Genomic DNA, 23,560 nt, shown 5'->3' on the forward strand with positions numbered 1-23,560 from the left:
TGGACTCCTGACCATGGGCATTGTAACATAATAAATGTATGTTGTTGTAAGCATCTCTAAGTTTGCTCTAATTTGTTGTGCAGCAATAGGAAATGAATACATTTGGGAACCCAATGACTGCTATAAACAGTGAGACCCAGGAATCATCTGTATGGTCTCTTAGTTACTATCCTGAGAAAATTCTGAATTGTTACAATTTTTCAGGGGTGAGAAATTTACCTCCTTGGGATTAATTATGTCCCAAGGAATACACTTTACTTTGACAAAATTTTTACTTCTCTTTAGAAAGTGTGTAAAAGATAAAACCAATTAAAGATAAAACAATAAGAAGATAGATGGAGTCAGTTCTAGAGCTCAAATCAACTTTAGAGTACAACAAAAATGATCAATATATGAGATAAACATAAAACAGAGGGAAATGTAAGACTTGAGGTCTTGCATTTAATTTGAGGACTTTATTGATTTTCCCAGAAGAAAGCAAAGAAACGAATCTTTGAAGAAAAAAGATGCTCAAAGAACAGAAAATAGGTTTATAGCTGTAAAATACAGTTTTATGGTGCACCAAAGGTAAAAGAATATTTGGATTTGGTACTACAGGGAAGTAGGAAATGATTATTAGATTTATACTCCTGAGATTCTGAACAAATCTATATCCCTACCCTTTGGATTTTTTTTCCTTATCTTTCTTTAACTTAGAGAACAGAAGTATTACAAGGAATAGTACAAAGGTCAATGACTCATTTCTCTATTAGGTTTTCATCTTACTGATTCTAGTACTTCTTTTGGTTCTGGTTTTACAGGATATGATGCAAGTCTGGGTAGATGTTTGGAGGGTTCAGTCTGGAACTGACAGGTTCAGCCCAATAATATTGGAAAATCAAAATAGTTACGATTACTTCTTAGACTTTAAACTTCTGTTTAGAGTATGGATAAATCAATGTTTAAATTACCTATGATCTGATTCTGATAGAGTCCTCAGGGATGTCCAGGAATAGGCCATCAGGAGAGCATGTATTTTATAGTAAATTCCCCACACCACCCCATTTAGTTAGTGGATGTGATGTCACAAAGGAGGAAAGAATGTTTCTCAATTAAAGATCTGAGGGTGACAGTTGGATTGGGACATGCAAACTGTTTGAAGGTTATTGAAGGTACCTAGCACACGATAGTTGTTGGCTCCCAGGGAGAGGTTGGATGAGGGTCAGGACATATCACATAAGGCCTGTCAATCAAAAATTTGCAAGATTTTTGTTTAATATCTAGAGAAATTGGCCCTTATGAGATAAAGAATAATTGGTCACTTGATTCCCCCTTAGAGACACTTCATTAATTCCCTCAATTTATTTGTTTCCCTTTTGTTTTTTAGCTAAACCAGTGCAACTATTTTTCTAATATTCTTTATATTCAAAGTATGTAAATTGAGAAATTAAGGGAGAACCTATAAGAAACATTTTGTAAGGGCAGTCTCCTGCTCTTGCTCAGTAGAATTTAATATAGTTTTATTGTCAACTCTAACTTTACTCTTTTTCTATGTGAAATATCACATATTTATTCTCCACTTTGTGCTGTTCACCAGAAAGGATCTCTCTCTTGCATCTCTCCTAGCTACATTCCACTTTTGCACTTACCTGAATCTTTTGCATATGGTAGTTGGAAGCTAAGGGAAGAGGGGTCATTCTCTCAAGTTCTGGTTAAGCTGCGGTCTTAGGGAGGCGCTGTAAACACGAGTCCCCGATGTGAGGCTTTCACAAACATACATGCCCCTCCTCCAAAGGTAATGCTGGGCTTCGAACCGATTCTGCCCTTCTCAAGGCACAGGTTTTTTTTTTCCTCTTCCTTCCTCTCTTGCAACCACAGTGGATTCCCATCTGTGCCCTCAAGCAACAGGTTTTGATGATCTTGCACTTTAAGGCTTTATTCCACATGGGAGTAAGAGAAGATGACACTGAGTGGATATTAGGCAGTGGATGCTGTTTCACTTCCCAGACAGAACCATGAGAGAAGCTTTCCGAGGGTTTTGTCCAGTCTTCCCTGTGAGCACCTAGTGGGGTTCTTGAGGAAGAGGTTGCAAAAGGATACAAAATTACATTTGCCTGTATCCCCACGAGGCTTCCAGCTCTCATGTTCACCCATACTCAGACTTTAGCAATTATTTAAAATTTTCTGCTTGCTGCTTCTTACCAGCTTATATTGCCACTACGTATCTTATGTCTCAGGTAAGCAAATTCCTGGATCTTGTTTCTCCCCAAGAGTGCATTTCACATTCCTGATTTTAATTTTTTCCCATTGCAGCTTTCATTGTCTGATTGGAAAAAAATCATTAATTTGGATTTTTTAAGGTTTTTTTTTTATCGTAAGGGAATGAGAAACACTACCTGATTGGCCATATCTCTGAGATGACATCAGAACCCAGCAGCTAGTTTTTATGCAATTTTGCTACCATTTTGGTTGAAGTTAATCTAAAGTATTTTCTAATCCTGTCTTAAACAAAGCCATTTTCTCTGGAAAGCCAGCTGACCGCTAGCTGTGTAGACTAGTTAAGAGATTATAATAAATCATAGAGTAAATTAGAAAATGATGCTAATTTCTAAGCTCTATTTCCATTTTTGCATGATTATGTTAATCAATTTTTATACACAATGCTTACAAATCAAAATAGTAACTCATTTTTTTATTAATTATATGACTCATAACTAATTTTAAAAGCAATGAATTTTTTAGATGGAACCAGCAGTAATCATTTTATACTTTAATTCTATATTCCATATTTGATAGTGAGTAGTCAACAATGGTTCCATTGTGAGCCTATCCAGCCATATAATAAATCAGTTTTTAAAATTAATAACACTATAAAACTCAGATTTTGACTAAAATCCAACCTTACTAATATATGTTCATATCAGAGGAGGAAATGTGATTTCAGGTTAAAATCATTGGCGAGACACTGAGAGATATGCCCACTTATTCCACTAGTGGGTTACATTCATGCACACATCTGTATTGGTATGTTAATATCTATAGATCTATATGTCACTCTCTATATCTATCAGGTTCATTTTTATGGGTTATACTTGGATTAAAAACATAGTAATCCAAATAGGTTTATATTTGCCTTTTCTTAAATAATTCAAAGCGCGAGAAGAAGTCTTCAAAGGAACTAAACACTGTTATTTTATTTCTCAAACTTGACTAGCCCACAGCTTATATAAAAAGTCAAAGCGAAACAGAAGGGGTATGTGTGTGTGTTCATCTTTCTCAAATTATCAAACCATGTCCAACGTTGGTTTGTGAGGCTGGGGGATTTTTTAGGAGGCCAAATATCATTTTAGTTTGTACTGTCATGGTATTAAAAGATATGATTTATACAGTAGAGAGTTCTTTCATTGTTATAATATGTGGCCCAGAGTAACAGTGAATACAGTGAGGCATACACTTTATTTAAATGCATATGATGTGTCATTCAACTTAAATCCTCTTAAAAATTCCAGAAGAAATGTACTGTGTTAATATTTTTTCTCGTTAAAAATTCACAAACATCTATCCTACAGAAAGAATGAGTTAAAAATACTTCATAGAAATATATTTTTGTCGTCACTATGCAACTAATGCATCAGTGATCGGTTATTATTATCCTGACAAATACAGAAAAAAGCCTATTCTCTGCTTCCCATAGCTGAAAGTCCTCCTAAACATTCAAAACATTCAAATCCCTCAAAAAAAAAAAAAAGGCATAAATGTCAAGGAGCATCACAAGCAGAATAACAAAGTTTGCAGTGAGGGGTACATCTCTTATTGAGTAGCAGCTCTAACAATTCCTGTGACCCAATTTAACATTCTCGCTCTCTATCCTTTCCTCTCAACTGATTTTCATCAGCTAATTCATAAGTTTAGTATTTAGCTAGGTAATTTCTGAAAGGTCAACTCAAATTCTATTTTATGGAGAAGTAAGATTGTTACGGCCTCCATTAATATTCAAGTTTTTACTTTCAAAACATTTCTGAGCAACGCAAAGAGAGGCCCTCAACTAAAGAAGGAAGGAAGGGGAATTAAAACTCAGAGGAGGTGTTGCACGTAGCAGTGATGAAAGGATCTGACCTGGCTTAAATGGCCCTAGGAGTAGAAAAGCTTGATTACTTTCAGGGAACTACCAAGTCCTGAGTACAAATATTGTTGAAGATCAATCAAAATATGGAGGCCAAGACTCTGTTCTTATAGACCCTTCTTGGCCAAAGAGGGCCCTGTTTTCTCCAGGCAGGACAGCCGTATATGGGTTATTCTTTGTTTTTATCTTAAAGTGTAGGTTTTCTAAGAACAACTTTCTGCATATTGACCATGGATCATCTAATGTAACAACTTTAATTTTTTTCCTTTGTTGACAACCCCACATGGGTTGCTAAAATAATAAAGCTCATAGAAGCTAGAGTAACAGAGTACAGGGCCTTGACCCCAGAGAATAAGTGGGAGTATGGAAGAATAAGCCCCAACATGACTTGATAGTACTAACCTGACCTATTACTTGTGATTAAGTCAACATATTGGCAATTATTATATGTATGTATATATTCACAATTCTCAATCAAACTATAAATTTAAAATTAAGAACACATTGAAATAACAAAAATATTTTAGTCCTTATAATAGAGGGTCCCAATAAGTATTTCATGAACATAAGTAACTAACCAAAATTTTGCTGCCGTGAAAATTGTAGTAGTCATTATTAATAGAAAAGATTTTTCATTTGTAGTTCTGAGACAAAGTTATAAAAGTTAATTAAAGGTTTTTATGATGAAGTTGAATAATTATAAATTTACAATATGAAAGAGTAGCATCTATTAAACTTTTATAATCTATTTAAAAAATGTTCTTACCTTTAACTCATTAACTGTAGCTGTTCAATAGTTTGTGAAGTATTACTGAGTAATAACATGTCATTTAGAATAACTTTAATGTGTAAGCCAAGATAAGCAAACCTTTGAATTACAAAATGAGCTTACAAAATGTGGAGAGAAATGTAAACATTTTAAAGTTTCTCATTTTATTTCTGTCACCATTACTAATTATTTACAAGGTCTAATTCAAAAGAGTTCTCTATTACAGGCATGCTTTCGAATCTATAGGAATTTTCAGTGAAGAATCACTTCTTAAATGTACTTTGGTTAACCTAAAGCATTTATTTTAAATTAAGTTTTTGAAAGTCTTGTGTAATTCTTCCAAGTAAGTATCCCATCAATAGAAAGTATATTTTTCTCCACTTATATTTTATGAGAAAATAACATTATACAAATTTATAATAGAATATTACAGAATAAATCCCACATTTTTGCAACTATGCTAATCAAAATAAATCAACCAAGGTACTATAATTAAATTAAACAACTGCCTTAAGCAGTCTTCAATAATTAATGTAGCACTTTACTTGTGTCTATTGAAATAACTTTCTAAGCCCAAGATAGAACTACTCCTGCCCAGAGTGCCACGTGGGCAAATAAAACTTAGATTAAACTTTCATGTCCCTCTAAATGCTCCACTTGACCAGAAATGCAGTATATTCAGTCAGTCAATCCCCAAACACCAAGCCAACTCTGCACCTCCCCACCCCAAACAAGGTTGACTATGTGGCCCCAATCAGATACTTTCTATTTTTGTCTTCCGTGTTCTTTACTTTTTATCCCACAGAAGCTTCCTACCTTCTGCCCCATTTTGCAGTTCTCTGAAAAGAGACTGTTCACTTCATGAAGTGTGAAATAAAATTTGTTTATGTCACCTAACTTGTCTTTAATCATTTCTTAACATGTCTATATCACTGAAGTTTTGACTGAGTTCTCACAAACTTTGAGGAGACATTATAGTTACAAAGAGGTAAACTTACTCTTTAATCAATGTATTTGTAATCCATAACAATAATAAACACAACTGCTGTTATTTTTGGACACTACTGTAACCCAGGCTTCATATGAGACCCTTTATATATACATCACCCTCCATCCATGCAACTATGCTGGAAGTTATCTGCTATCCTCATTTTTACCTGTGAAGAACTGAGACTCAGAATATTCAAATAAGTCACCCAAAATCAAACTGCTTATCAGAGACAGAATCAAGATTTGAATCAAAACGTGGTTGAATGAAGAATTCTTTCAATTTTTCAGTTTTCTAATCATTCTATATAATGACTTATTCCATTTATCCACAGAAGTCCATTAATGTGAACTTATTTTATAAAAATAGTTTGAACAATAAGAGAGTTGGCTATGTTTTCAAATAGGAAAATAAAAACATAACAGGTGAATCAGTTACTATATATTAGTATAATATATACACTCTCTATATTATATATTATATGTACAGTTACTATATATTATCACTCATATACATACATATATAATAAAAACATAACTATACATATATAGTAATTATTCATTTATTTTTTTAATTCCTTTTATTGAGGTATAATTGACATATATGATTGTATTAGTTTCAGGTATACAACATAACAATTCGATATTTGTATATAATATTGTGAAACAATCACCACAATAAGTCTATTTAACATCCATTACCATACATAGTTACAAAAAAATTGTTTTTCTTGTGATGAGAACTGTTAAGATCTACTTTCATAGCAACTTTCAAGCATACAATGCAGTTTTATTAACTGTAGTCCCCATGGTGTACACGACATTCCCATGACTTATTTATTTTATACCTGGAAGTTATAACTTCATTTATTATATTTTTATTATATATTTATATATAATGACTATAGGTGACTTAGTAATGGGTTGTTATATCCTTTTATATTTAGTCAGGGTTTGAGAAATTCCACAGACATTGAATTCCAACTAAATCTATGTAGACCACTGCAACAGCCATGAGGATCTAGATATGCTGAGATCAAGCTCTTTACGACATGGCTGACCAGGCCTCACAACCTCTTCTTGATCCAGGAGGAATGATCAAATTGATAAATGAAATTCATGCTGAAAAAAAGAAAAACAGTCAAGAAGCAATTGAAAAGGCTAAAGTTAGTAGATATAGAAATTGGAAAAAAGAAAAAAAAGAGAGAAGGGATGAATATCAGAGAGCATTTTGTGGGGGAAATTATAGGGGAAAAAACAAGAAGGAATCCTCAGCGTGAATCCAGAAAACAAGGAGGTTCAATGATGACCCTAACGTGAAGGATGAACAATCATGACAGGAACAAGAAAAACAGGGGTGCCCCACTTGGCAATAAAGGAGACCTCATGAATTGGATATCTGAGCACCGGATGCACAAAAGTAATCAGAAATCAGAGGAACTTCCAAAGAAAGCTATTATCATAATTTTATTCTTCAAATTTTAACGTGAAAACATTTATTTGATCTCTTTAGGTTTGTTAATAAAGACTGTATAAAATGTATTTGATTGCAGTGTAAAAAAAAACAAATCTATTGTCTTATTTTACCAAGAATAGAAACAATAGATTATGCAGTCTTTCACATCCTTTAAACTTGATATTTGATCTCCATATTTGGAATCAACACGAGATGTATGTCACTTTGCTCAGAACAGAGATTAGATGAAACAGTAATGACATTTTCAATGCTATCTTATGCTATAGTGCACCAATTATTTTCCTGATTTAGCTTCAGCTGCTATAACAAAAATCCTATAAATTGCATGGCTTTAAAAACAAACATTTCTTTCCTACAGTTCCAGAGGCTGAAAGTCCAAGATCAAGGTACTGCCAGATACAGTGTCTGGTGAGGACCAAATTCCTGATTCATAGACAGCAGTCTTCTCTCTGTGTCCTCACACAGCAGGAGGGGTAATAGAGTGTTTTACAGTCTCTTTATAAGGTCACTAATCCCATTCATGAAGGCTCCATACTCATAATTTAGCATCTCCCAATGTCCCCATCTCTTAATACCTTCATACTGAGGGTTAGGATTTAAACACATGAATTTTGGTGGGACACAAACATTCAGTCTATAGCACCTCCTAAATGGAAAAATTGCAATTTCATAAACCTATAAAGTTAGCAATCACCTAGAATCTGAACACAGTTACAAAAAAGTATATCAAAAAAGTTATTATTGGGCTGGCCCCATGGCTGACTGGTTAAAGTTCTGTGCATTCTCCTTTGGTGCCCTGGGTTCATGGATTTGGATCCTGGGTGCAGACCTACACCACTCATCAGTCATGCTGTAGCAGTGACCCATATACAAACTAGAGGAATCTTGACACAGATGTTAGCTCAGGGCTAATCTTCCTCAAGCAAAAAAGAAAAAAAAAAAAAGAGGCGAGGAAGATTGGCAACAGATGTTAGCTCAAGGTGGATCTTCCTCAGAAAAAGACAAGTTTGTTTTTGAGATATATCACTAGAGATATATATGCCATTTATGCTCTCATTCTAAGATACATTGCTCTAGAGTTGTTGAATGCCTTCAGCTTGGCACAGAACCAGGCATTAATGAAGATGCACAGATTCTTTTATGCCACAAGGATACCCTGTATGGTTGCTATAAGTGCTTTATACACACACACACACACACACACACACACATCCTTTCTCCACTCTGCTTTTGTTGCTTCCACCTACTAATCAAAAATTAGGAACCAAGAGGAAGCTAATACAGATCAATATAAAAAACAGAAGTAATCTACTTCTTAAAAAATGAGTAATTTTATTTGGAAGTCAGTACATGCAGGGAGAAAGGCCATTTATTTTTGTTAAAGGACACTGAATGCCTGCAGCATTTTCATGTACTACTAGGCCATTTTCCTTCACATTGTATAGGGAAGAAAAGAAAGCTCTATTGTAACTAAGTTAAGCTGAATAATGGCTCACCAAGAATGTCCACATTCTAATCTGTGGAACCTGTGAATATGTTACTTTATATTGCAAAAAGGATTGCAGATGTGATTAAGTTAAGGACCTTGAAACAGGGAGATAGGCGTGGATTATCTGAGTGGGCCAAATGTAGTTATAAGGGTCCTTATGAAACAAAGGCAGTTGGTCAGAGAGGACAGAAAATGCTACCTAGCTGGCTTGAAGATAGAGGAAGGAGCCACAAACAGCTTCCTCTAGAAGCTGGAAGAGGCACAGACAAGGATTCTGCCCTGGAACCTCCTGAAGGAACCAGCCCTGCTGACATCTTGATTTTATCCTTTGGAGACTCATTCTGACTTCCTCCTTCCAGAAGTGTAGGATACTAAATTTGTGTATTATAAGCCACTAGGTGTGCAGTAATTTGTTACAGCAGAAATAGAAAATGAATACAATAATATTCTTTATTTTAACCCTGATTACACTTACTGTATATAACATCTCTTTAGTGTGGAAAATGCCTTTTCCAAAGATTTGTGCCCATTAAAGAGATTTATTAAATTTCACTATCAGTCATTTCACTTCTCTGTGTTTTTCACTCCATCTCTCTCACCTCCTGCACACATAAACAGACACAAATCAGCAAAGCAAATCAGTCTCTGTATAGGAATACAGATCCTCTCTGTATTCCCTAAAGGGAAGGGAGCTAACAAGTTTAAGTACTTATCATATTCCAATCATCTTATGTAAAATAATTTAAAGTCTGTTTTAGGTCTAATTATAGTCCTAACTTGGTATATATGAGGAATTTAACGTTACTACAAGTAAAGCAACTCTTCAAAGTAGCTGTGATTCTGATAGGTCAGAGAGACATCTACACTCTTGTTCTGTATGTTTAATGCTTGCTTCTACTTATATATTCAGGATTTGATATATGTAGAAGTTTAAAATTTTTAAGAGAGGATGAATGGATGTTAGAGAATCATTACTTTGGTTATTACTGAAGATTTGTTTATGTATTCCATATGACACATTTAAAACATGTTACGCTGTGTCTTAATCACTTGGGCTGCAGTAACAAGCTACTGTAGACTAGGTGACTTAAATAACAAACATTTGTTTCTTACTGCTCTGGAAGCTAGGAAGTCCAAGATCAAGATGTGAACACATGTGGTTTTTGATGAGGATCTCCTTCTAATTTGCAGATGGCCGTCTTCTCACTATATCTCATATGGGAGAGAGTAGAGAGAAAGGAAGTAAACACTTTCCTGTCTCTTCTTATAAGGGCACTAATCCCATCATGAGGGCTCCACCCTCATGACCTACCTCCCTCTCACTGGCTTCATCTCCAAATACCATCACACTGGGGATTAGAGTTTCAACATAATATTTGTGGGGGGACACAGATGTTCAGTCCATAACATACTGATAAGAAAGTTAGATTCTGGATGCAAACTATGAAGACAGTATCACAAATCTGCAGTATATTTCTGGTTACTAAAGGATGTATTTAAACTCGCTAAGAAATGTGTAAAATATGGCAGTATGATTATCTCTTTACATCAGAGATGAGGAATCTAAATGTATTGTTTGTTTCAACTGATGAATTGGGTATTTAGTGACCATGAAATGAATTATATACATCTACTTTGAAGTAGCTGTTTACAAATAGATGCAGTATGTCAATGTTTCAATATAGAACTAAAAGTCATCTTTGATTAGGATAATTTTCATTCTTTCAACATATGTTTACTAAATATATCACTCTACTTGCTCACCAAGCTCGAAGGTGGCCAGTCAGAGATGGCCTCGCAAAGGAAGTGATATTGCAATGATGAAGCAGATAGATGAGTTTGGTAGATCATTCTAAATGGGGGTACTAAGGGTAATTTTGAAAGAGACAGTGACAAGGAGCTCTGTATGGCCAGATCCATGGACGTTATAGTGTGTTGACAAGGGAGGAGACAGGAAAGCGAAGCAAAGCAAGAGCTTTCTTTCATAGTTGTACGAAAGAATCTGGTGTAGAAGAATAGAATTAGCTGTCCTGACTTTATATTTACGCAGATTCTTCACTTTATATTTTTAAATTATATTTTATCATTTTAAGGTTTTAAATAATTTGCCTTCTCAATTTTTTATTCAATGATTTTTAAAAATATTTTGAAATGGTTTGTATACCAAACACTCTGAAGTAATGTTATAAATATATTTTAGTATATCTATAAAAAATTATTTGTGTTCCAGTGATAATAAGGCAATTGGATTCACTGGGATCAAAACTTCATTAACAAAGTCAGATTGGTGCAGAGAAATTGAAGAATGTTCCTATTTGCTCACTGTTGGGTCACTGGCATGTATAGCCATGGCCATAGAGACAGAGTAGGCTCAGGACCTGGTTGATTCAGAGTGAGCCATAGACTAGTTGAAAGAAGGATCCCATGGGAGGGGATTCCTAGTAGTGTAGAAGCAATGATCAGACAGATCCACAATTCACCCAATGGATGATCATAGAGTCAGGGTGGAAGCCCATCACCTAGTCACAAAGATTACAAGAAAGGGCCTTGCCAGGTTATGTTGAGAAAATATTTAATTCCCTAGAAGATCAATCTTTGCTGCCTAATTTCAATGTTTCCTTATTAAAATTGCCATAACATAGTGTGTCATATAAATGTACATTTTTATCTTAAAAAATAAAAATGATGTCTGTCAAATATCTAGGAATATCTGTCACTTTAAGAATGGTATCATGACCTAAACAACACTTTATTTACTTCTGAAAAATTTATTCAAAATATTTATTGAGTACCTAAAAGAGCCAAAATATTTATTGAGTACCTAAAAGAGCCAAAGGGTTGTAGGTCTGTGAAATAGGACAGTGAATGAGACAAATAAATTACTTATAAAGAGGACAAATCATAGAAAACAAATGCAAAAAGATAATTTAAGTGTAAATAAGTGATATAAAAATAATACACTTGATTTAATATTCAGTACAAAATGTCCTGGGAGTGAGTAGTTGTAGTAGTTAAGACTGAGTGCTCCGTAAAGCCTCTATTACACTGGAGCCAATACCTGAATGCAAAAAAGAAATCTGTAATGCAAAGATTTGCATGATGAACTTTTTGGATAAGAGGAAAAATAAATAATATGACACTATGTTGGAAATAATTTAACATGTTCTGAAGACAGAAAAAAGGTAACTTCGACTAGAGTATAGTGGGCAGGAGATCAGAGACAAGGTAAACCTAGAAATAAGCAAAGCCCAGATTCGGTAGTGACTGGTAGACCATGGTAAGAGGAATTAATTTTATTGTAAGTAACATTAGAAGTTTTATGTTGTTGCTTCTAGGAAGGAGTGTGAAATTACTTCATTTTTAGAGGTTCCATCGATCATTCTCATGATAGATTCCGTCATCACTCCACCACTATTCATTATTCTGGAAATACTAGATAACACTGTTATGTGAAAGTGAGGAGACAGTTAAAATGCTATTTTAATATTCTAGATGAGAAATAATGGTAGACCCATGTGGTATTTGTAGAAATGGGGAGAAGTGATGGAATTTGGAATATATATTGAAAGTAGAATCAACTGAATTTGCTGATAGATTTTATGTTGAGGTCAAGAGAGAGAATCAGGAAGGTTTCCTAACTTTTTGGTCTGAGTGACTGAATAGATGATAGTGCCATTGTCTGAAAAGCAAGGGATCAGGAAGAGAGGCAATGAGCAGGGACAAGGAAGATAATCAGGAGTTCTGCTTCTGGCCGTGCTGGTTTTTTTGCACCCAATAATGATCTAAGAGAATGTCAAGGAATCAGTCAAAATCAGATTCCAGAGCTCAGGTGAGAGATCAGGCCTGAAAACACTATTTAAATTTAAAAGTCCTGGTCAGAGGACTTGATGATATCACACAAAGACAGTGTGGTAGTGGAGAATGGTGTCTTGTTAGAATCCTCAAGAATTTCGATATGAAGTCAAACAGAGGAGGAGCATCTAGCAAGAGATAGAGAAGGAGCCCATAGGAAGGTAGAAGGGAAATCAGCTAAGTCATGTCACTAGAGTCGAGGGTGTTTCAAGATGAGAGAGCTGCGGACTCTCTCAAGTCCTTCTGAGAAGTTGAGTACTATAAAAACAGGGCTGCATCCATTATAGTAGAGTGACATTAGAATTAGAATACAAACCAATTACAAAAGGTTGAGAAGAGACTTGAAGGGAAAGAAGTAGAAGAAAAAAGTATTTTACTCTTTTTTATAACTGATGAGTTTCTCAACTTTTCGTTATATAAATTCTCAGAATTAATTTCTTTTTGCTAAACTAGAAATAAATAAAACAGATATTGGTTTAGTCTTACACCTATATACCTTTTCTCTGTAGTTTTATTTTTTTCATTGTCACTTTATATACTTATGATCTGCTATCAGAGTTCCACCTACCACGCTAGGTTGGGACTTAGTGTTTTGAACTGAGAGAGGATTAAATTCTCTTGATGCAGAAGCAATTTTGATGCCAGTTTTGGTTGGGTGACTCACTATGGACAGAATCTCTGGGACATGATCTGCAATCACATTTAAATTCTCTGTTGGGGTACATCGTATAGCTCAGACTCCTCCATCATCATAGAGTATTTTAAAAATTATTCTAATCTAAGTGCGGTTTTTCGAAGTTGACTTATTGAAACTCATTTGCTAATTTGCTGCCCATTCTTATTCCCTTTCTGTGATTTTTCCCATTGAACTGGCATTTTAATACAAGGGAAGGATTAATTGGGATGAGAACTTTTAGAGACTACTGTGTACCACAAATAAACACTTTGTAGACACTCAAGTCTATTCCTTTGTCAATGTGCACAAGGAAGTAGTTATCTTTATAACTAAACAGAAAAGGTCGTTGACAAAGTTAAAAATACAGGAAAAAGAATTATGTAAACACTTTGAATGTTAAAACTGTACGATTTGTTCCAGTTTACTCAGTGGGGAAAAAATGTGAACTTATGGTTTGCAATATCATTGTGCTTTTTTTAAACATTAATTATGACTTGATTTTATAACTTCCAAGAAACAATTCTTAACAATTCTCTCTTTTATCTCAAAGAGCTCTTTTTGCTTTCATTGCTGTTGGCCTCTTTTGATCTCTTCTCTGAGGGGTCTGAGGCCATGTTTGTTTCATTTCTTTATCACCCCGTGGTTACTTAGAACTAAACCCTGGTGTGATACTATTAACATAAGTGTGTGACACCTTAGCTGCCTCTTAGTTTTCCTAAAAGTGCCCCAAACATTTTAAGACTCGAACAAATTAAAACATTAGATTGATAAATAAAAAGCCAATTTTTTTCCCAAAAGCATAGTTACTCATCCAGTGAATGGAAGCTATACCATGCCTGATATACACTGAATTTATTCAACAAGTGTTTGTTGAGCATATACCATGTGTCAAGCATGCTGCCAGGTGGTGGAGATACAATGGTGAGGAGAAGCCTCTGTTTCCTCTTGCTGAGCTAACATCTTGAGGAGGGAGACAGACTTTAATCAAATGATCATAATGTGCTTTTATTGGTTAATGCCGATTTTTTTTGTGTTATAAAATACTATGCTAATCGTATCTCACTCTACTCAGCTCTGATGTAAGCGTGCCACCTTGTAAGAGTTTTATGAATTAACATCTTTAAGAGCAGTTAGGTGATCTTTGAGGTTGCTCCTAATTTCAAAACACTATAAAAGAAAGGGTTTCTTTAGACATCGCAACATAAAAAATAATTGAATATTGGAGCTGGCCCAGTGGCGCAGCGGTGAAGTTCGCACAAACAGCCCTTCATGATTATAATAGAATTAATATTTAAAGAAGGTTGTTCACTCTGAATTTTGAATGAAAAGGATTTATTAAAAACCGTAAACTCTTCAAAAGCTAAAATGTATCAGATATCTCAAACTGTCTCATGATGTTTGAGGTTGCCCCAATAACCTTCTGTAGTATTGATGCACACAAAATAATCAAAGTGAGACATTAATTGGTTCAAACATTATAAGTGATTTGTTGCAAAACTTTATCAAAAAAGATTCAGTTACCTAACCAAGTTTTATCTCTAATTTTCATAACCCAGGTGAAACGCAGGAGGGTAAGTCTCTATTAACAGCATCTTTTGCAGAGGAAATTCTTTTTTTATATTTTGAGGTGCAATTTATCAATTTTTCCTTGAATTTATTATGCTTTTAGTGTCAAGTCTAAAAACTCTTTGCCTAGTCTTAGATCCCGAAGATTTTTTCCTATTTTTTCTAAAATGTTTTATTGTTTTACATTTAATACTAAAGAGTTTGATCCACTTTGAATTAATGTAGTTTAAGATGTGAGAATAAAGTTGAGGCTCATTTTATTTAACTATGGAATTCCCACTGTTCCAGCACTATTTGTTGAGAAGGCTTTTCCTTGTCAATTGAATTGCTTTTGCTCGTTAGTCAAAATTTAATTGAGCACATTTGTGTGAGGGTGTTTCTGAGTTCTCTAATGTGTTCCCATTTATCTGTGTTTATATCTATTCTGATACTAAACTCTCCTGATCACTTTAGCTACCTGGTAAGTTCTAACATAGGGAAGAGTTAATCATCCACTTTCTTCTTTTTCAAAATTGTTTTACCTATACAAAGACTTTTCCTTATAAATTTTAGAATAAGCTTGTTTATGTCTACAAAATCCTTACTGAGATTTTGATAGGAATAGCATTAAATCTATAGATCAAGTTATAGAGAACTGACATGTTGTCATCCAATTTACAAACATGCTATGTCTCTCCATTTATTAAAGTCTTTTTTACTTCTATCATCAGCATTTTTTATTTTTCAGCACAGAGATCCAGGACATGTTTTGCAAAGTGTATACCTACATATTTCATTTTCTTTGGGACAATTGTAAATAGTATTGTGTTTTTAATTTTAACATTCTACATTTCCCTTTAGTATATAGACATGTGATTCATTTTGTGTGTTGGTTTGTATCCTGTGACTTTGTTGAACTCACTGTTCATGGGATTTGGGGTTATATTTCTCAGGGTTTTTTATGTAGACAATTTTGACATTTGCAAATAGAGACAATTTTAGGTTGCATCTATTCCTTGCTTGTTGAGAGGGTTTTTTAGAATGAATGTATGTTGAATTTTTTCAAATGCTGCTTCTGTGTCAATTGATATGTGGTCATTCTCCTTTAGCTTGTTGATATGGTGGATTACATTGATTAACTTTCAAAGCCTGTTCCAGGCTTGGATAACTGGAATAAATCTCACTTGGTCATAGTATAATTCTGTTTATGCACTGCTGGATTTGATTTCCCTTTTTTTTGTTGAAAATTTTTGTGTCAATTCATGAGAGATATTGGCCTTTAGTTTCCTATTTTTGTGTTGTTTTATGGGGTAATACTGACCCCATAAAATAAGATGGGAAGTGTAAATTCCTTTTCTTTTTTTTCTTGGAGAAATTGTGTAAAATTAGTATAAATTATTTTAAATGTTTGGTAAAGTTGTATACTTGGACCATCTGGGCTGGATAATTGGGATATGGGGAGCTTTCTAATTATGAATTCAATTTCTTTAATGGTTATCTATTTCACCTGGCTGACTTTTAGGAGTTTATGGTTTTCAAAGAATTAGTCCATTCCTTTTATATTCTTAAATTTATGAGTGTAAACTTGTTCATAGCATTCCTTTATTATCCTTTTAATGACTATAAGAGGTATTGTAATATCCCCTGTTTAGTATCTGATATTGGTAATGTGTTTTCTTTTAATTTTTGTCAGTCTTGTTAGAGGTTTATCAATTGTAATGATTTTATTCGAAGAAGCAGCTTTTCACTTCATTATTTTTCTCTATTCTTTTCCTGTTTCAATTCACTTTATTTCTGCTTTTATCTTTATTATTTCCTTACTTCTGCCTGTTTGGGTTTATTTTGCTCTTTTAACTAGTTTCTTGAGACAGCAATGTAGATTATTGATATGAGATCTCTTTTCTAATATAAGAATTTAATGTTATAAATTTGTCCCTTAGCATTGCTCTAGCTGTATTCTACAAATTTTGACATGTTGTGTTTTCATTTTTATTCAGTTGTATGTATGTTCTATTTCCTTTAAGACTTCCTCTTTATCCATGGAATATTAAAAAGTGTGTTAATTTCCATGTGTTGTCCGCAACCGCAAAGGGCAAGGAATGACAGATACTGCCAAGGCTGCTTGGTTGTTTAAGCAATCAAAGTTTATTCATAAAGGCAAACAGAATGAGGAGCAGAGACAAAGGGGAACAACAAATCGGTGCTTACAACATCCACACCACAATCAGCCAGGGAAGTCCCAATATTTTGCATGGCGGGTGGGAGTGCCGATTGTCTGGGTCTGAGGCAAAGCGTCCATTTTTTAGTGAGACTTCCAATTGTTCTATGCTTGTGATTCCCTTTTATCCTAAGGTTTCTCTAGGTTATGACTTAGGGTCTCAGACATTTGGATACTTTGAGTTATTTCTTCTTGTTTCCACAGATGTGGTGTTTCTACCTTTTTTGTTCCCATGGATGAGATGTGCCTAAAGTCCCATCAGGTGCCCATCGGGGTGGCCAGCCCAGACAAGGAACATGATGCAGGACATATTCTTTGTAATTTGTGCCTTAGAGTCAGGGCCAAAGTGGCCATCTTTGGCCCTGACCCTAGATGCATTCCTTCATGTAGGGCCTAGGCCCAGTGTCCTTGGAAGGCGGGGATGTCAATGAACTCTGTACACCATATTTTAAAGATTTTCCTGATGTCTCTGATATTGATTTCTGTTTGAATCTATTATGGTTAAAGAGCATACTCTGTATTTCAAGTCTTTTAAATTGATTGAAGTTTGTTTTATAATTTGAGATATGGTTACTCTGGTGAATGTTCCATGAGCTTTGGAAAAGAATATGTATTCAGCTCTTGCTGGACAGAATATTCTATAAATGCCAATTAGCTGGTAGTGCTAGTTGATAGTTTTGTTTAGCTCTTCTATATTCTTTATGATTTTCTACCTAGTATTTCTGTATTGCTGTGAAGTTCGTAACTATAATTGTAGAGATCTTAACTATAATTTCCTTCTTTCAGCTCTATCAGCTTTTGCTTTTTGTATTTTGAAGCTTTGTGTTTTAGTACCTGTCTGTCTGCTTGGGCTGCTATAACAAAACACTACAGATTGGATGGCTTAAACAACAGAAATTTATTTTCTCATAATTCTAGAGGCTAGGAAGTCCAAGATCAAGGTACCAGCTGATTCACTTCCCACTGAGGGCTGTCTTCCTGACTTGGACACAGCCATCTTTTCACTGTGTCCTCACGTGGGGTAAAGAGGGAGAACGCTCTGGTGTCTCCTTATATAAGGACACTAATACTACTGGATCAGGGCCTGACCCTCATGACCTTATTTAACCTTGTTTATTTTTTTACTCCAAATACAGTCACATTTGGAGTTAGGGCTTTACCATATGAATTCTAAGGGAACACAGTTCAGTCTCTAGCAATATTTACCTATTTAAGATTGCTAAATATTCTTGGTGGATTGATCATTTTATCATTATGTGATGTCTCTTTTTTTTTATAGTAATTTTCTTGACTCTGAAGTCTATTTTATCTGATACTAATATATCCAATCATGCCTTTTTAGTTACTGTGTCATGATATATATTTTACATCCCTTACTTTCCACCTGCCTATGTCATGTTTGGAATTGAATTTCTTGAATATAGCATGTAGTCAAGTCAAGTTTTTTAACCCATTCTTCCATTTTATGCCTCTTAATTATTACATTTAGACCATATAAACTTAAAGCACTTATTTATATATTAAGGATTAAGCCTGCCATTCTATTATTTATTTTCTTAATGTTCCCTAGGATGCTCATTCTTCTGTTTCTTTTGATTTTGACATTGATTGATTTCAGACTAAATGTCAAAGGTAAATCAATAAAACTTTTGGCAGAAAATATAAGAAAAATTCTATGACCTTGGACTAGGCAAAGAATTTCTTAAAATTTGTAAGTTTAAAAGAAAAACTTGATAAATTGAACTACATTTATATTAATAAATGCCATTCATAAAAGAAACCCTTAAAAGAATGAAAATGCAAGCTACAGATGTGTAGGAGGTATTTTCAAAACACATATATGAAAAAAGACTCATATCTGGAACTTACAGTTCTCCTTCAAATCAATGAGAAAAACAGAGAACCCAATAGAAAATTGATAAAGAAGTTGAATAGTCACTTCTCAAAAGAGGATATCCAATGGCCAATAAAACTATGAAAGAATGCTCATACTTATTAGCCATAAGGGAAACACAAACTTAATTAAGTTCTGTTTTTCACTTCCATGCATGTACCTGTCACTTATGTCTCTTGTCCTCAAGGGGAAAAATCCTCAGTCTCCTGTCTACTCTTTGAACATCTGCTTTATGGCTACCTTGTGCATAGCCTACAGAATAAAATTTAAATTATTAGTGTGACATTTAAGATCACTCTCAAGAATTCTCTCCTGGTTTTCGTTCTTACAACTCAACTCTTCAGAAACAGGACAATGCATTTCTTTGGAAATATACTCTTCTTTTCAGAAATACTATAGTATATTTGAACAGCACTTCATTTGTTTCTATATGTTCCATATGCTTCCAAAAATCCTTTTCTTCTCACAAACATTTTTTCACTTAGAATGTCTTTTCTTGTCACTTGAAACCTTTCCAATCCTTCAAAACCCATCACAAAAATTATTTCCTCAGAAAATTCATCCAAATTCTCACAGACATCTTTCTTCTATGTTTCAGTAGCATCTTTCAACAGCATATGGTTTGTGTCTGTCATATAATGCCTTTCATAATAAAATTTTGTAATAAGTTGTACATATATTTTCTACAGGCTAGGACCAAGTCATAGTCCCATTTATGTATTCTACAGTCCCTAATATAATGCTGAATATAAAGGTAATTGTGGTGGTTAATTTTATGTGTTAACTTGACTGGGCTACAGAGTGCCCAGATATTTGGTCAAACATTATTCTGGGTGTTTCTCTGAGGGTATTTTTGGATAAGATTAACACTTAAATAGGTAGATTGAGAAAAGCAAATTACCCTCCATAATGTGGATGGGCCTCATCCAGGTAGTGGAAAGTCCAGTGGTTTTTGAACTGGGACATTGGATTTTCCTGGTTCTATAGCAGCTGCTGGCCTTCCTACTTAAATTAGAACAATAGCTCTACAGATTTTGGACTTGCCAGTCTCCATAATTGTGTGAACCAATTCCTTATAATAAGTCTCTTTATATATACTATATGTATATAATACATATATATTTATTTATTTGTCTCTTTATATGTAGATTTCCCTGGAGAACACTGCCTAATACAGTACACAATAGCTTAAAAATTGACTTTTAGTCAGAAACTTGACTCTGATGAATTGCAAAAGAAACTGCTTTTCTTTTTTTTTTTTTTATCCTTTGGGAGTTCTTTTATGTGTCCTAATTTTATTTCTAGTATCTTAGTACATAATCACCCAGAGTGTGAAGCATCCTAACATGCAGCAAACAGAGCCAAGTCTGTAATAAAAACAGATGACTGAGAAAAGATATATAGTAAATAACAATGAAGACACACAGGCACAAGGGAAAAACACTGAGGGAAGGCTGTGTGAAGATAAAAGCAGAGATTGGAGTTTTTCTGCTACAAGCCAAGGACACCTGGAACCACCAGAAAGTGAAAGAGGTAAGAAAAGATTCTCTCCTAGAACCTCAGAGGTAGTGCAGCCAGGTCAATATCTTTATTTCAGACTTGTGGCCTCTAAAACAGTGTCAGAATAAATTTACTTTGTGACAGCAGACTTATGAAACTGATACAAGTTTTCCAAATTTACACCTTCTCAATCCCAGCGGATTCTTGCCATGACTCAGGTTTGTAGGCAGTAGTGCAGGTGGGGAGAGCAGAGCCACTAAAGCCTCAGAGTCAAGCATGGGTGGATCTAAAGGCAGGGCCATAAGAGCAGATTGTCTTATAAAATGTAGGTTTTCTTGGCCATTTGTGTTCTTGGCCTTGGCCTGTTAAAAACAGGCCTGTCCACTTGGTAGAATGCTAGTGTTCAGACACAGCCCTTGCACACAGAAGACCAGAGGATTCTTCACTGCAGAAACAATCCAAGGCAAGATAAAAGACCTACAGATATGGCCAATCATTGTTCTCCGTATAGAAAGGCCCAGCCAGGTCACTTCCCAGAGTACCTGCCTGTCTATAAGCTCTCCCCATTCACAGCTTCTAAACAGTGTTTTAGTGTCTCTTCTTAAATACAAGTAAACAGCCAAATATCACTGGATGTTTGAGATAAGATAAGATTCTCAGATCAGGAGAGGATCTGCATCCACAGTGACAATTGCATCATGCTCTAAAAAAAAGGAGAGAAACAAAAAATGCTCTTAGAAATTCAAAATGTGAGAATAGAAATTTTTAAAAATTAATGGGAGGAATGAAACTAAATTGAGAAATTCCCTTAGACAAAAATTTTTTAAAAACTTCAAGGAGAAAGAAAATAAGAGAGAAAATATAAGAAAATTAGAGAACATTCCTAGGAAATCTCGTATCCAAAAAATAAGAGTTCCAGAACAACAGAATAGACATAGCTGATGGCAGGAAATAAAAAAGAAATTATTTAGAAAATTTTCAAGGACTGGAAGACATCTGTTTTCAAATTGAAAAGAGTAACCAAGTCCCCAGCAAAAGGATGAAAAAGACTCACATCTTTATACATCTATACAAAAGAAATCCATAAAAAGATGCTGTAGAGTGATGTCAGCATCATGGCGGAGTGAGCTTTCCCAGTAATCTCTCCCCTCCACCCTACAATGAAAAAGCCATTCATACTCCAACAGAGGACATCCAAAAACAACACAAAATATGTCTGAGAGACCCATGCAGCCATATGATGAAGGGAAGAGAGGCTGGAGCCCCCCTGTGAGGAGGTGGAATAGGGGAAGAGAAAAGTTCATTCCCTCCCCAAAAGACTGGGATCCAGGACCAAAGGCAGCTTCCAAGAGGGAAGGAAGAGAGGAGGGGACGTTTGTTTGCAGGAACATCAAAGATCACTGAGGGTCTTTGCAGCCTAGGGGAAAGCCCCTACTGAGGTGAAAGCTAATGTGCGGGTGACCCCATCAAGCCAACACTCCAGAAGAGCAGATAATGAGGGAAGAACAAGAAAACCATGAGAACATCAGAAGAATGTGCCCCTCCCCAATCCTGCCCAGCACCTGGGATCTCAGGAGAATGCAGAGGGCTCAGAACACGTGGCTCCTGACCCCCACATAGTGGTGATAGGCAGTAACTGTGACCAAATAATACCACAATGGGCAAGAACAGAGCTACACCCTGTAGTGGTCTCAAAAGTTATATCTGCAGACCAGAGAGAAAATGACAAGTACACAGAAATCAGTCCTGAAGACACAGAAATATGTAATCTGAATGACAGAGAATTCAAAATAGCTATGATCAGAAAACTCAATGAATTAAAAGACAATTTAGAGAAACAATTCAATGAGTTCAGGAGCTACTTCACAAAAAAGATTGAAACTATAAAGAAGAATCAATCAGAAATATTGGAGATTAAAGACACAATGGAAGGGATAAAACAAAATATGGATTCTCTGAATGCTTGAGTGAACATCATAGAGGAGCGAATCAGCATAATCAAGGATAGACACGTCAAAATGCTCCAGATAGTGGAGGAGAGAGAACTAAGACTAAAAGTAAATGAAGAAAGTCTCCAAGAAATATCAGACTCAACTAGGAAATGCAACATAAGAATTATAGGTATTCCAGAGGAAAACAAGAAGGAGAATGGAGCAGAAGAGGGAGAAGAGAAGGATAATGAAACAGAAAGCTTGTACAAAGAAATAATTGCAGAGGACTTCCCAAACCTAGGGAAAGAGATGGAAATCCATGTGGAAGAAGCTATCAGATCTCCTAAATGCCTTAATGTAAAAAGACCTACTGCAAGATACATAGCAGTAAAACTGGTAAAAGTAAATAACAAAGAAAAAAACCTAAGGGCAGCAAAGCAGAAGAAAATAAACTACAAAGCAACCACTATCAAGCTTTCAGTGGATTTCTCTGCAGAAACCTTACAGGCTAGGAGAGACTGGAATGATATATTCAAATTCTCAAAGGACAAAACTTTCAGGCAAGAATACTCCATCTAGAGAAAATATACTTCAGATGTGGTGGAGAAATAAAAACCTTCCCAGATAAACAAAAGCTAAGAGAGCTCATAGCCACGAGACCCCCCTACAAGAAATCCTCAAGAAGACCCTCATACCTGAAGAAAAAAAAAAAAAGAACAGGAAGAAAGGGGTTACAAAGCACAGAGTAAGGAGATAAATAGTTTTACAAAATCAGAAAATTGTAGCTATACATCAGAACAGGTTAGCAAATACTCAAGAATAACATTAAAGGTAAAGGGAAGGACAACACCAAAAACAAAGAGAATCTGCTCATTTAAATCACAAACTCACAGCACAAGATGGAATGAGACATGAGAAAAACAACTTAGGAGGGGAAGAGGAAAGGGACTGAATCAGTTTATCCTAAGGAAATAAGAGGCTGTCAGAAAATGGACTATCTTATCTATGAGGTTTTGAATACAAAACTCATGGTAACCATTAACCAAAAAAGCAGAACAGAGACACAAATAATAAATAAGGAGAAAATGAAGAAACACATCATAAAAAACTACATAACTCA

The 23,560-nt window shown here is 34.9% G+C and overlaps 1 protein-coding gene and 1 long non-coding RNA gene across 8 annotated transcripts in view; one reads left to right on the forward strand and one right to left on the reverse strand.

Annotated features, from left to right (window-relative positions):
• Nucleotides 1-1,079, reverse strand: part of ADAM29 (ADAM metallopeptidase domain 29) — a 71,949-nt gene extending 70,870 nt beyond the window's left edge. For 6 of the 7 annotated variants that reach the window (XM_001496149.5, XM_023636273.2, XM_070261347.1 and 3 more), the window contains exon 1: nt 951-1,067. The gene's annotated coding sequence lies outside the window, so the exon portion shown is untranslated. Of the gene's footprint in view, nt 1-950 lie in introns of all 7 variants that reach the window. The other variant, XM_023636275.2, reaches the window with a different exon arrangement.
• Nucleotides 1,076-23,560, forward strand: part of LOC138923277 (uncharacterized) — a 31,621-nt gene continuing 9,136 nt past the window's right edge. The window contains exons 1-2 of the long non-coding RNA XR_011436681.1: nt 1,076-1,151; nt 2,185-2,216. This is a non-coding gene — a long non-coding RNA (uncharacterized lncRNA). The remainder of the gene's footprint in view (nt 1,152-2,184; nt 2,217-23,560) is intronic.

The sequence above is a fragment of the Equus caballus genome, chromosome 2 (genome assembly GCF_041296265.1).
Source record: "Equus caballus isolate H_3958 breed thoroughbred chromosome 2, TB-T2T, whole genome shotgun sequence".
Lineage (NCBI taxonomy): Eukaryota > Metazoa > Chordata > Mammalia > Perissodactyla > Equidae > Equus > Equus caballus.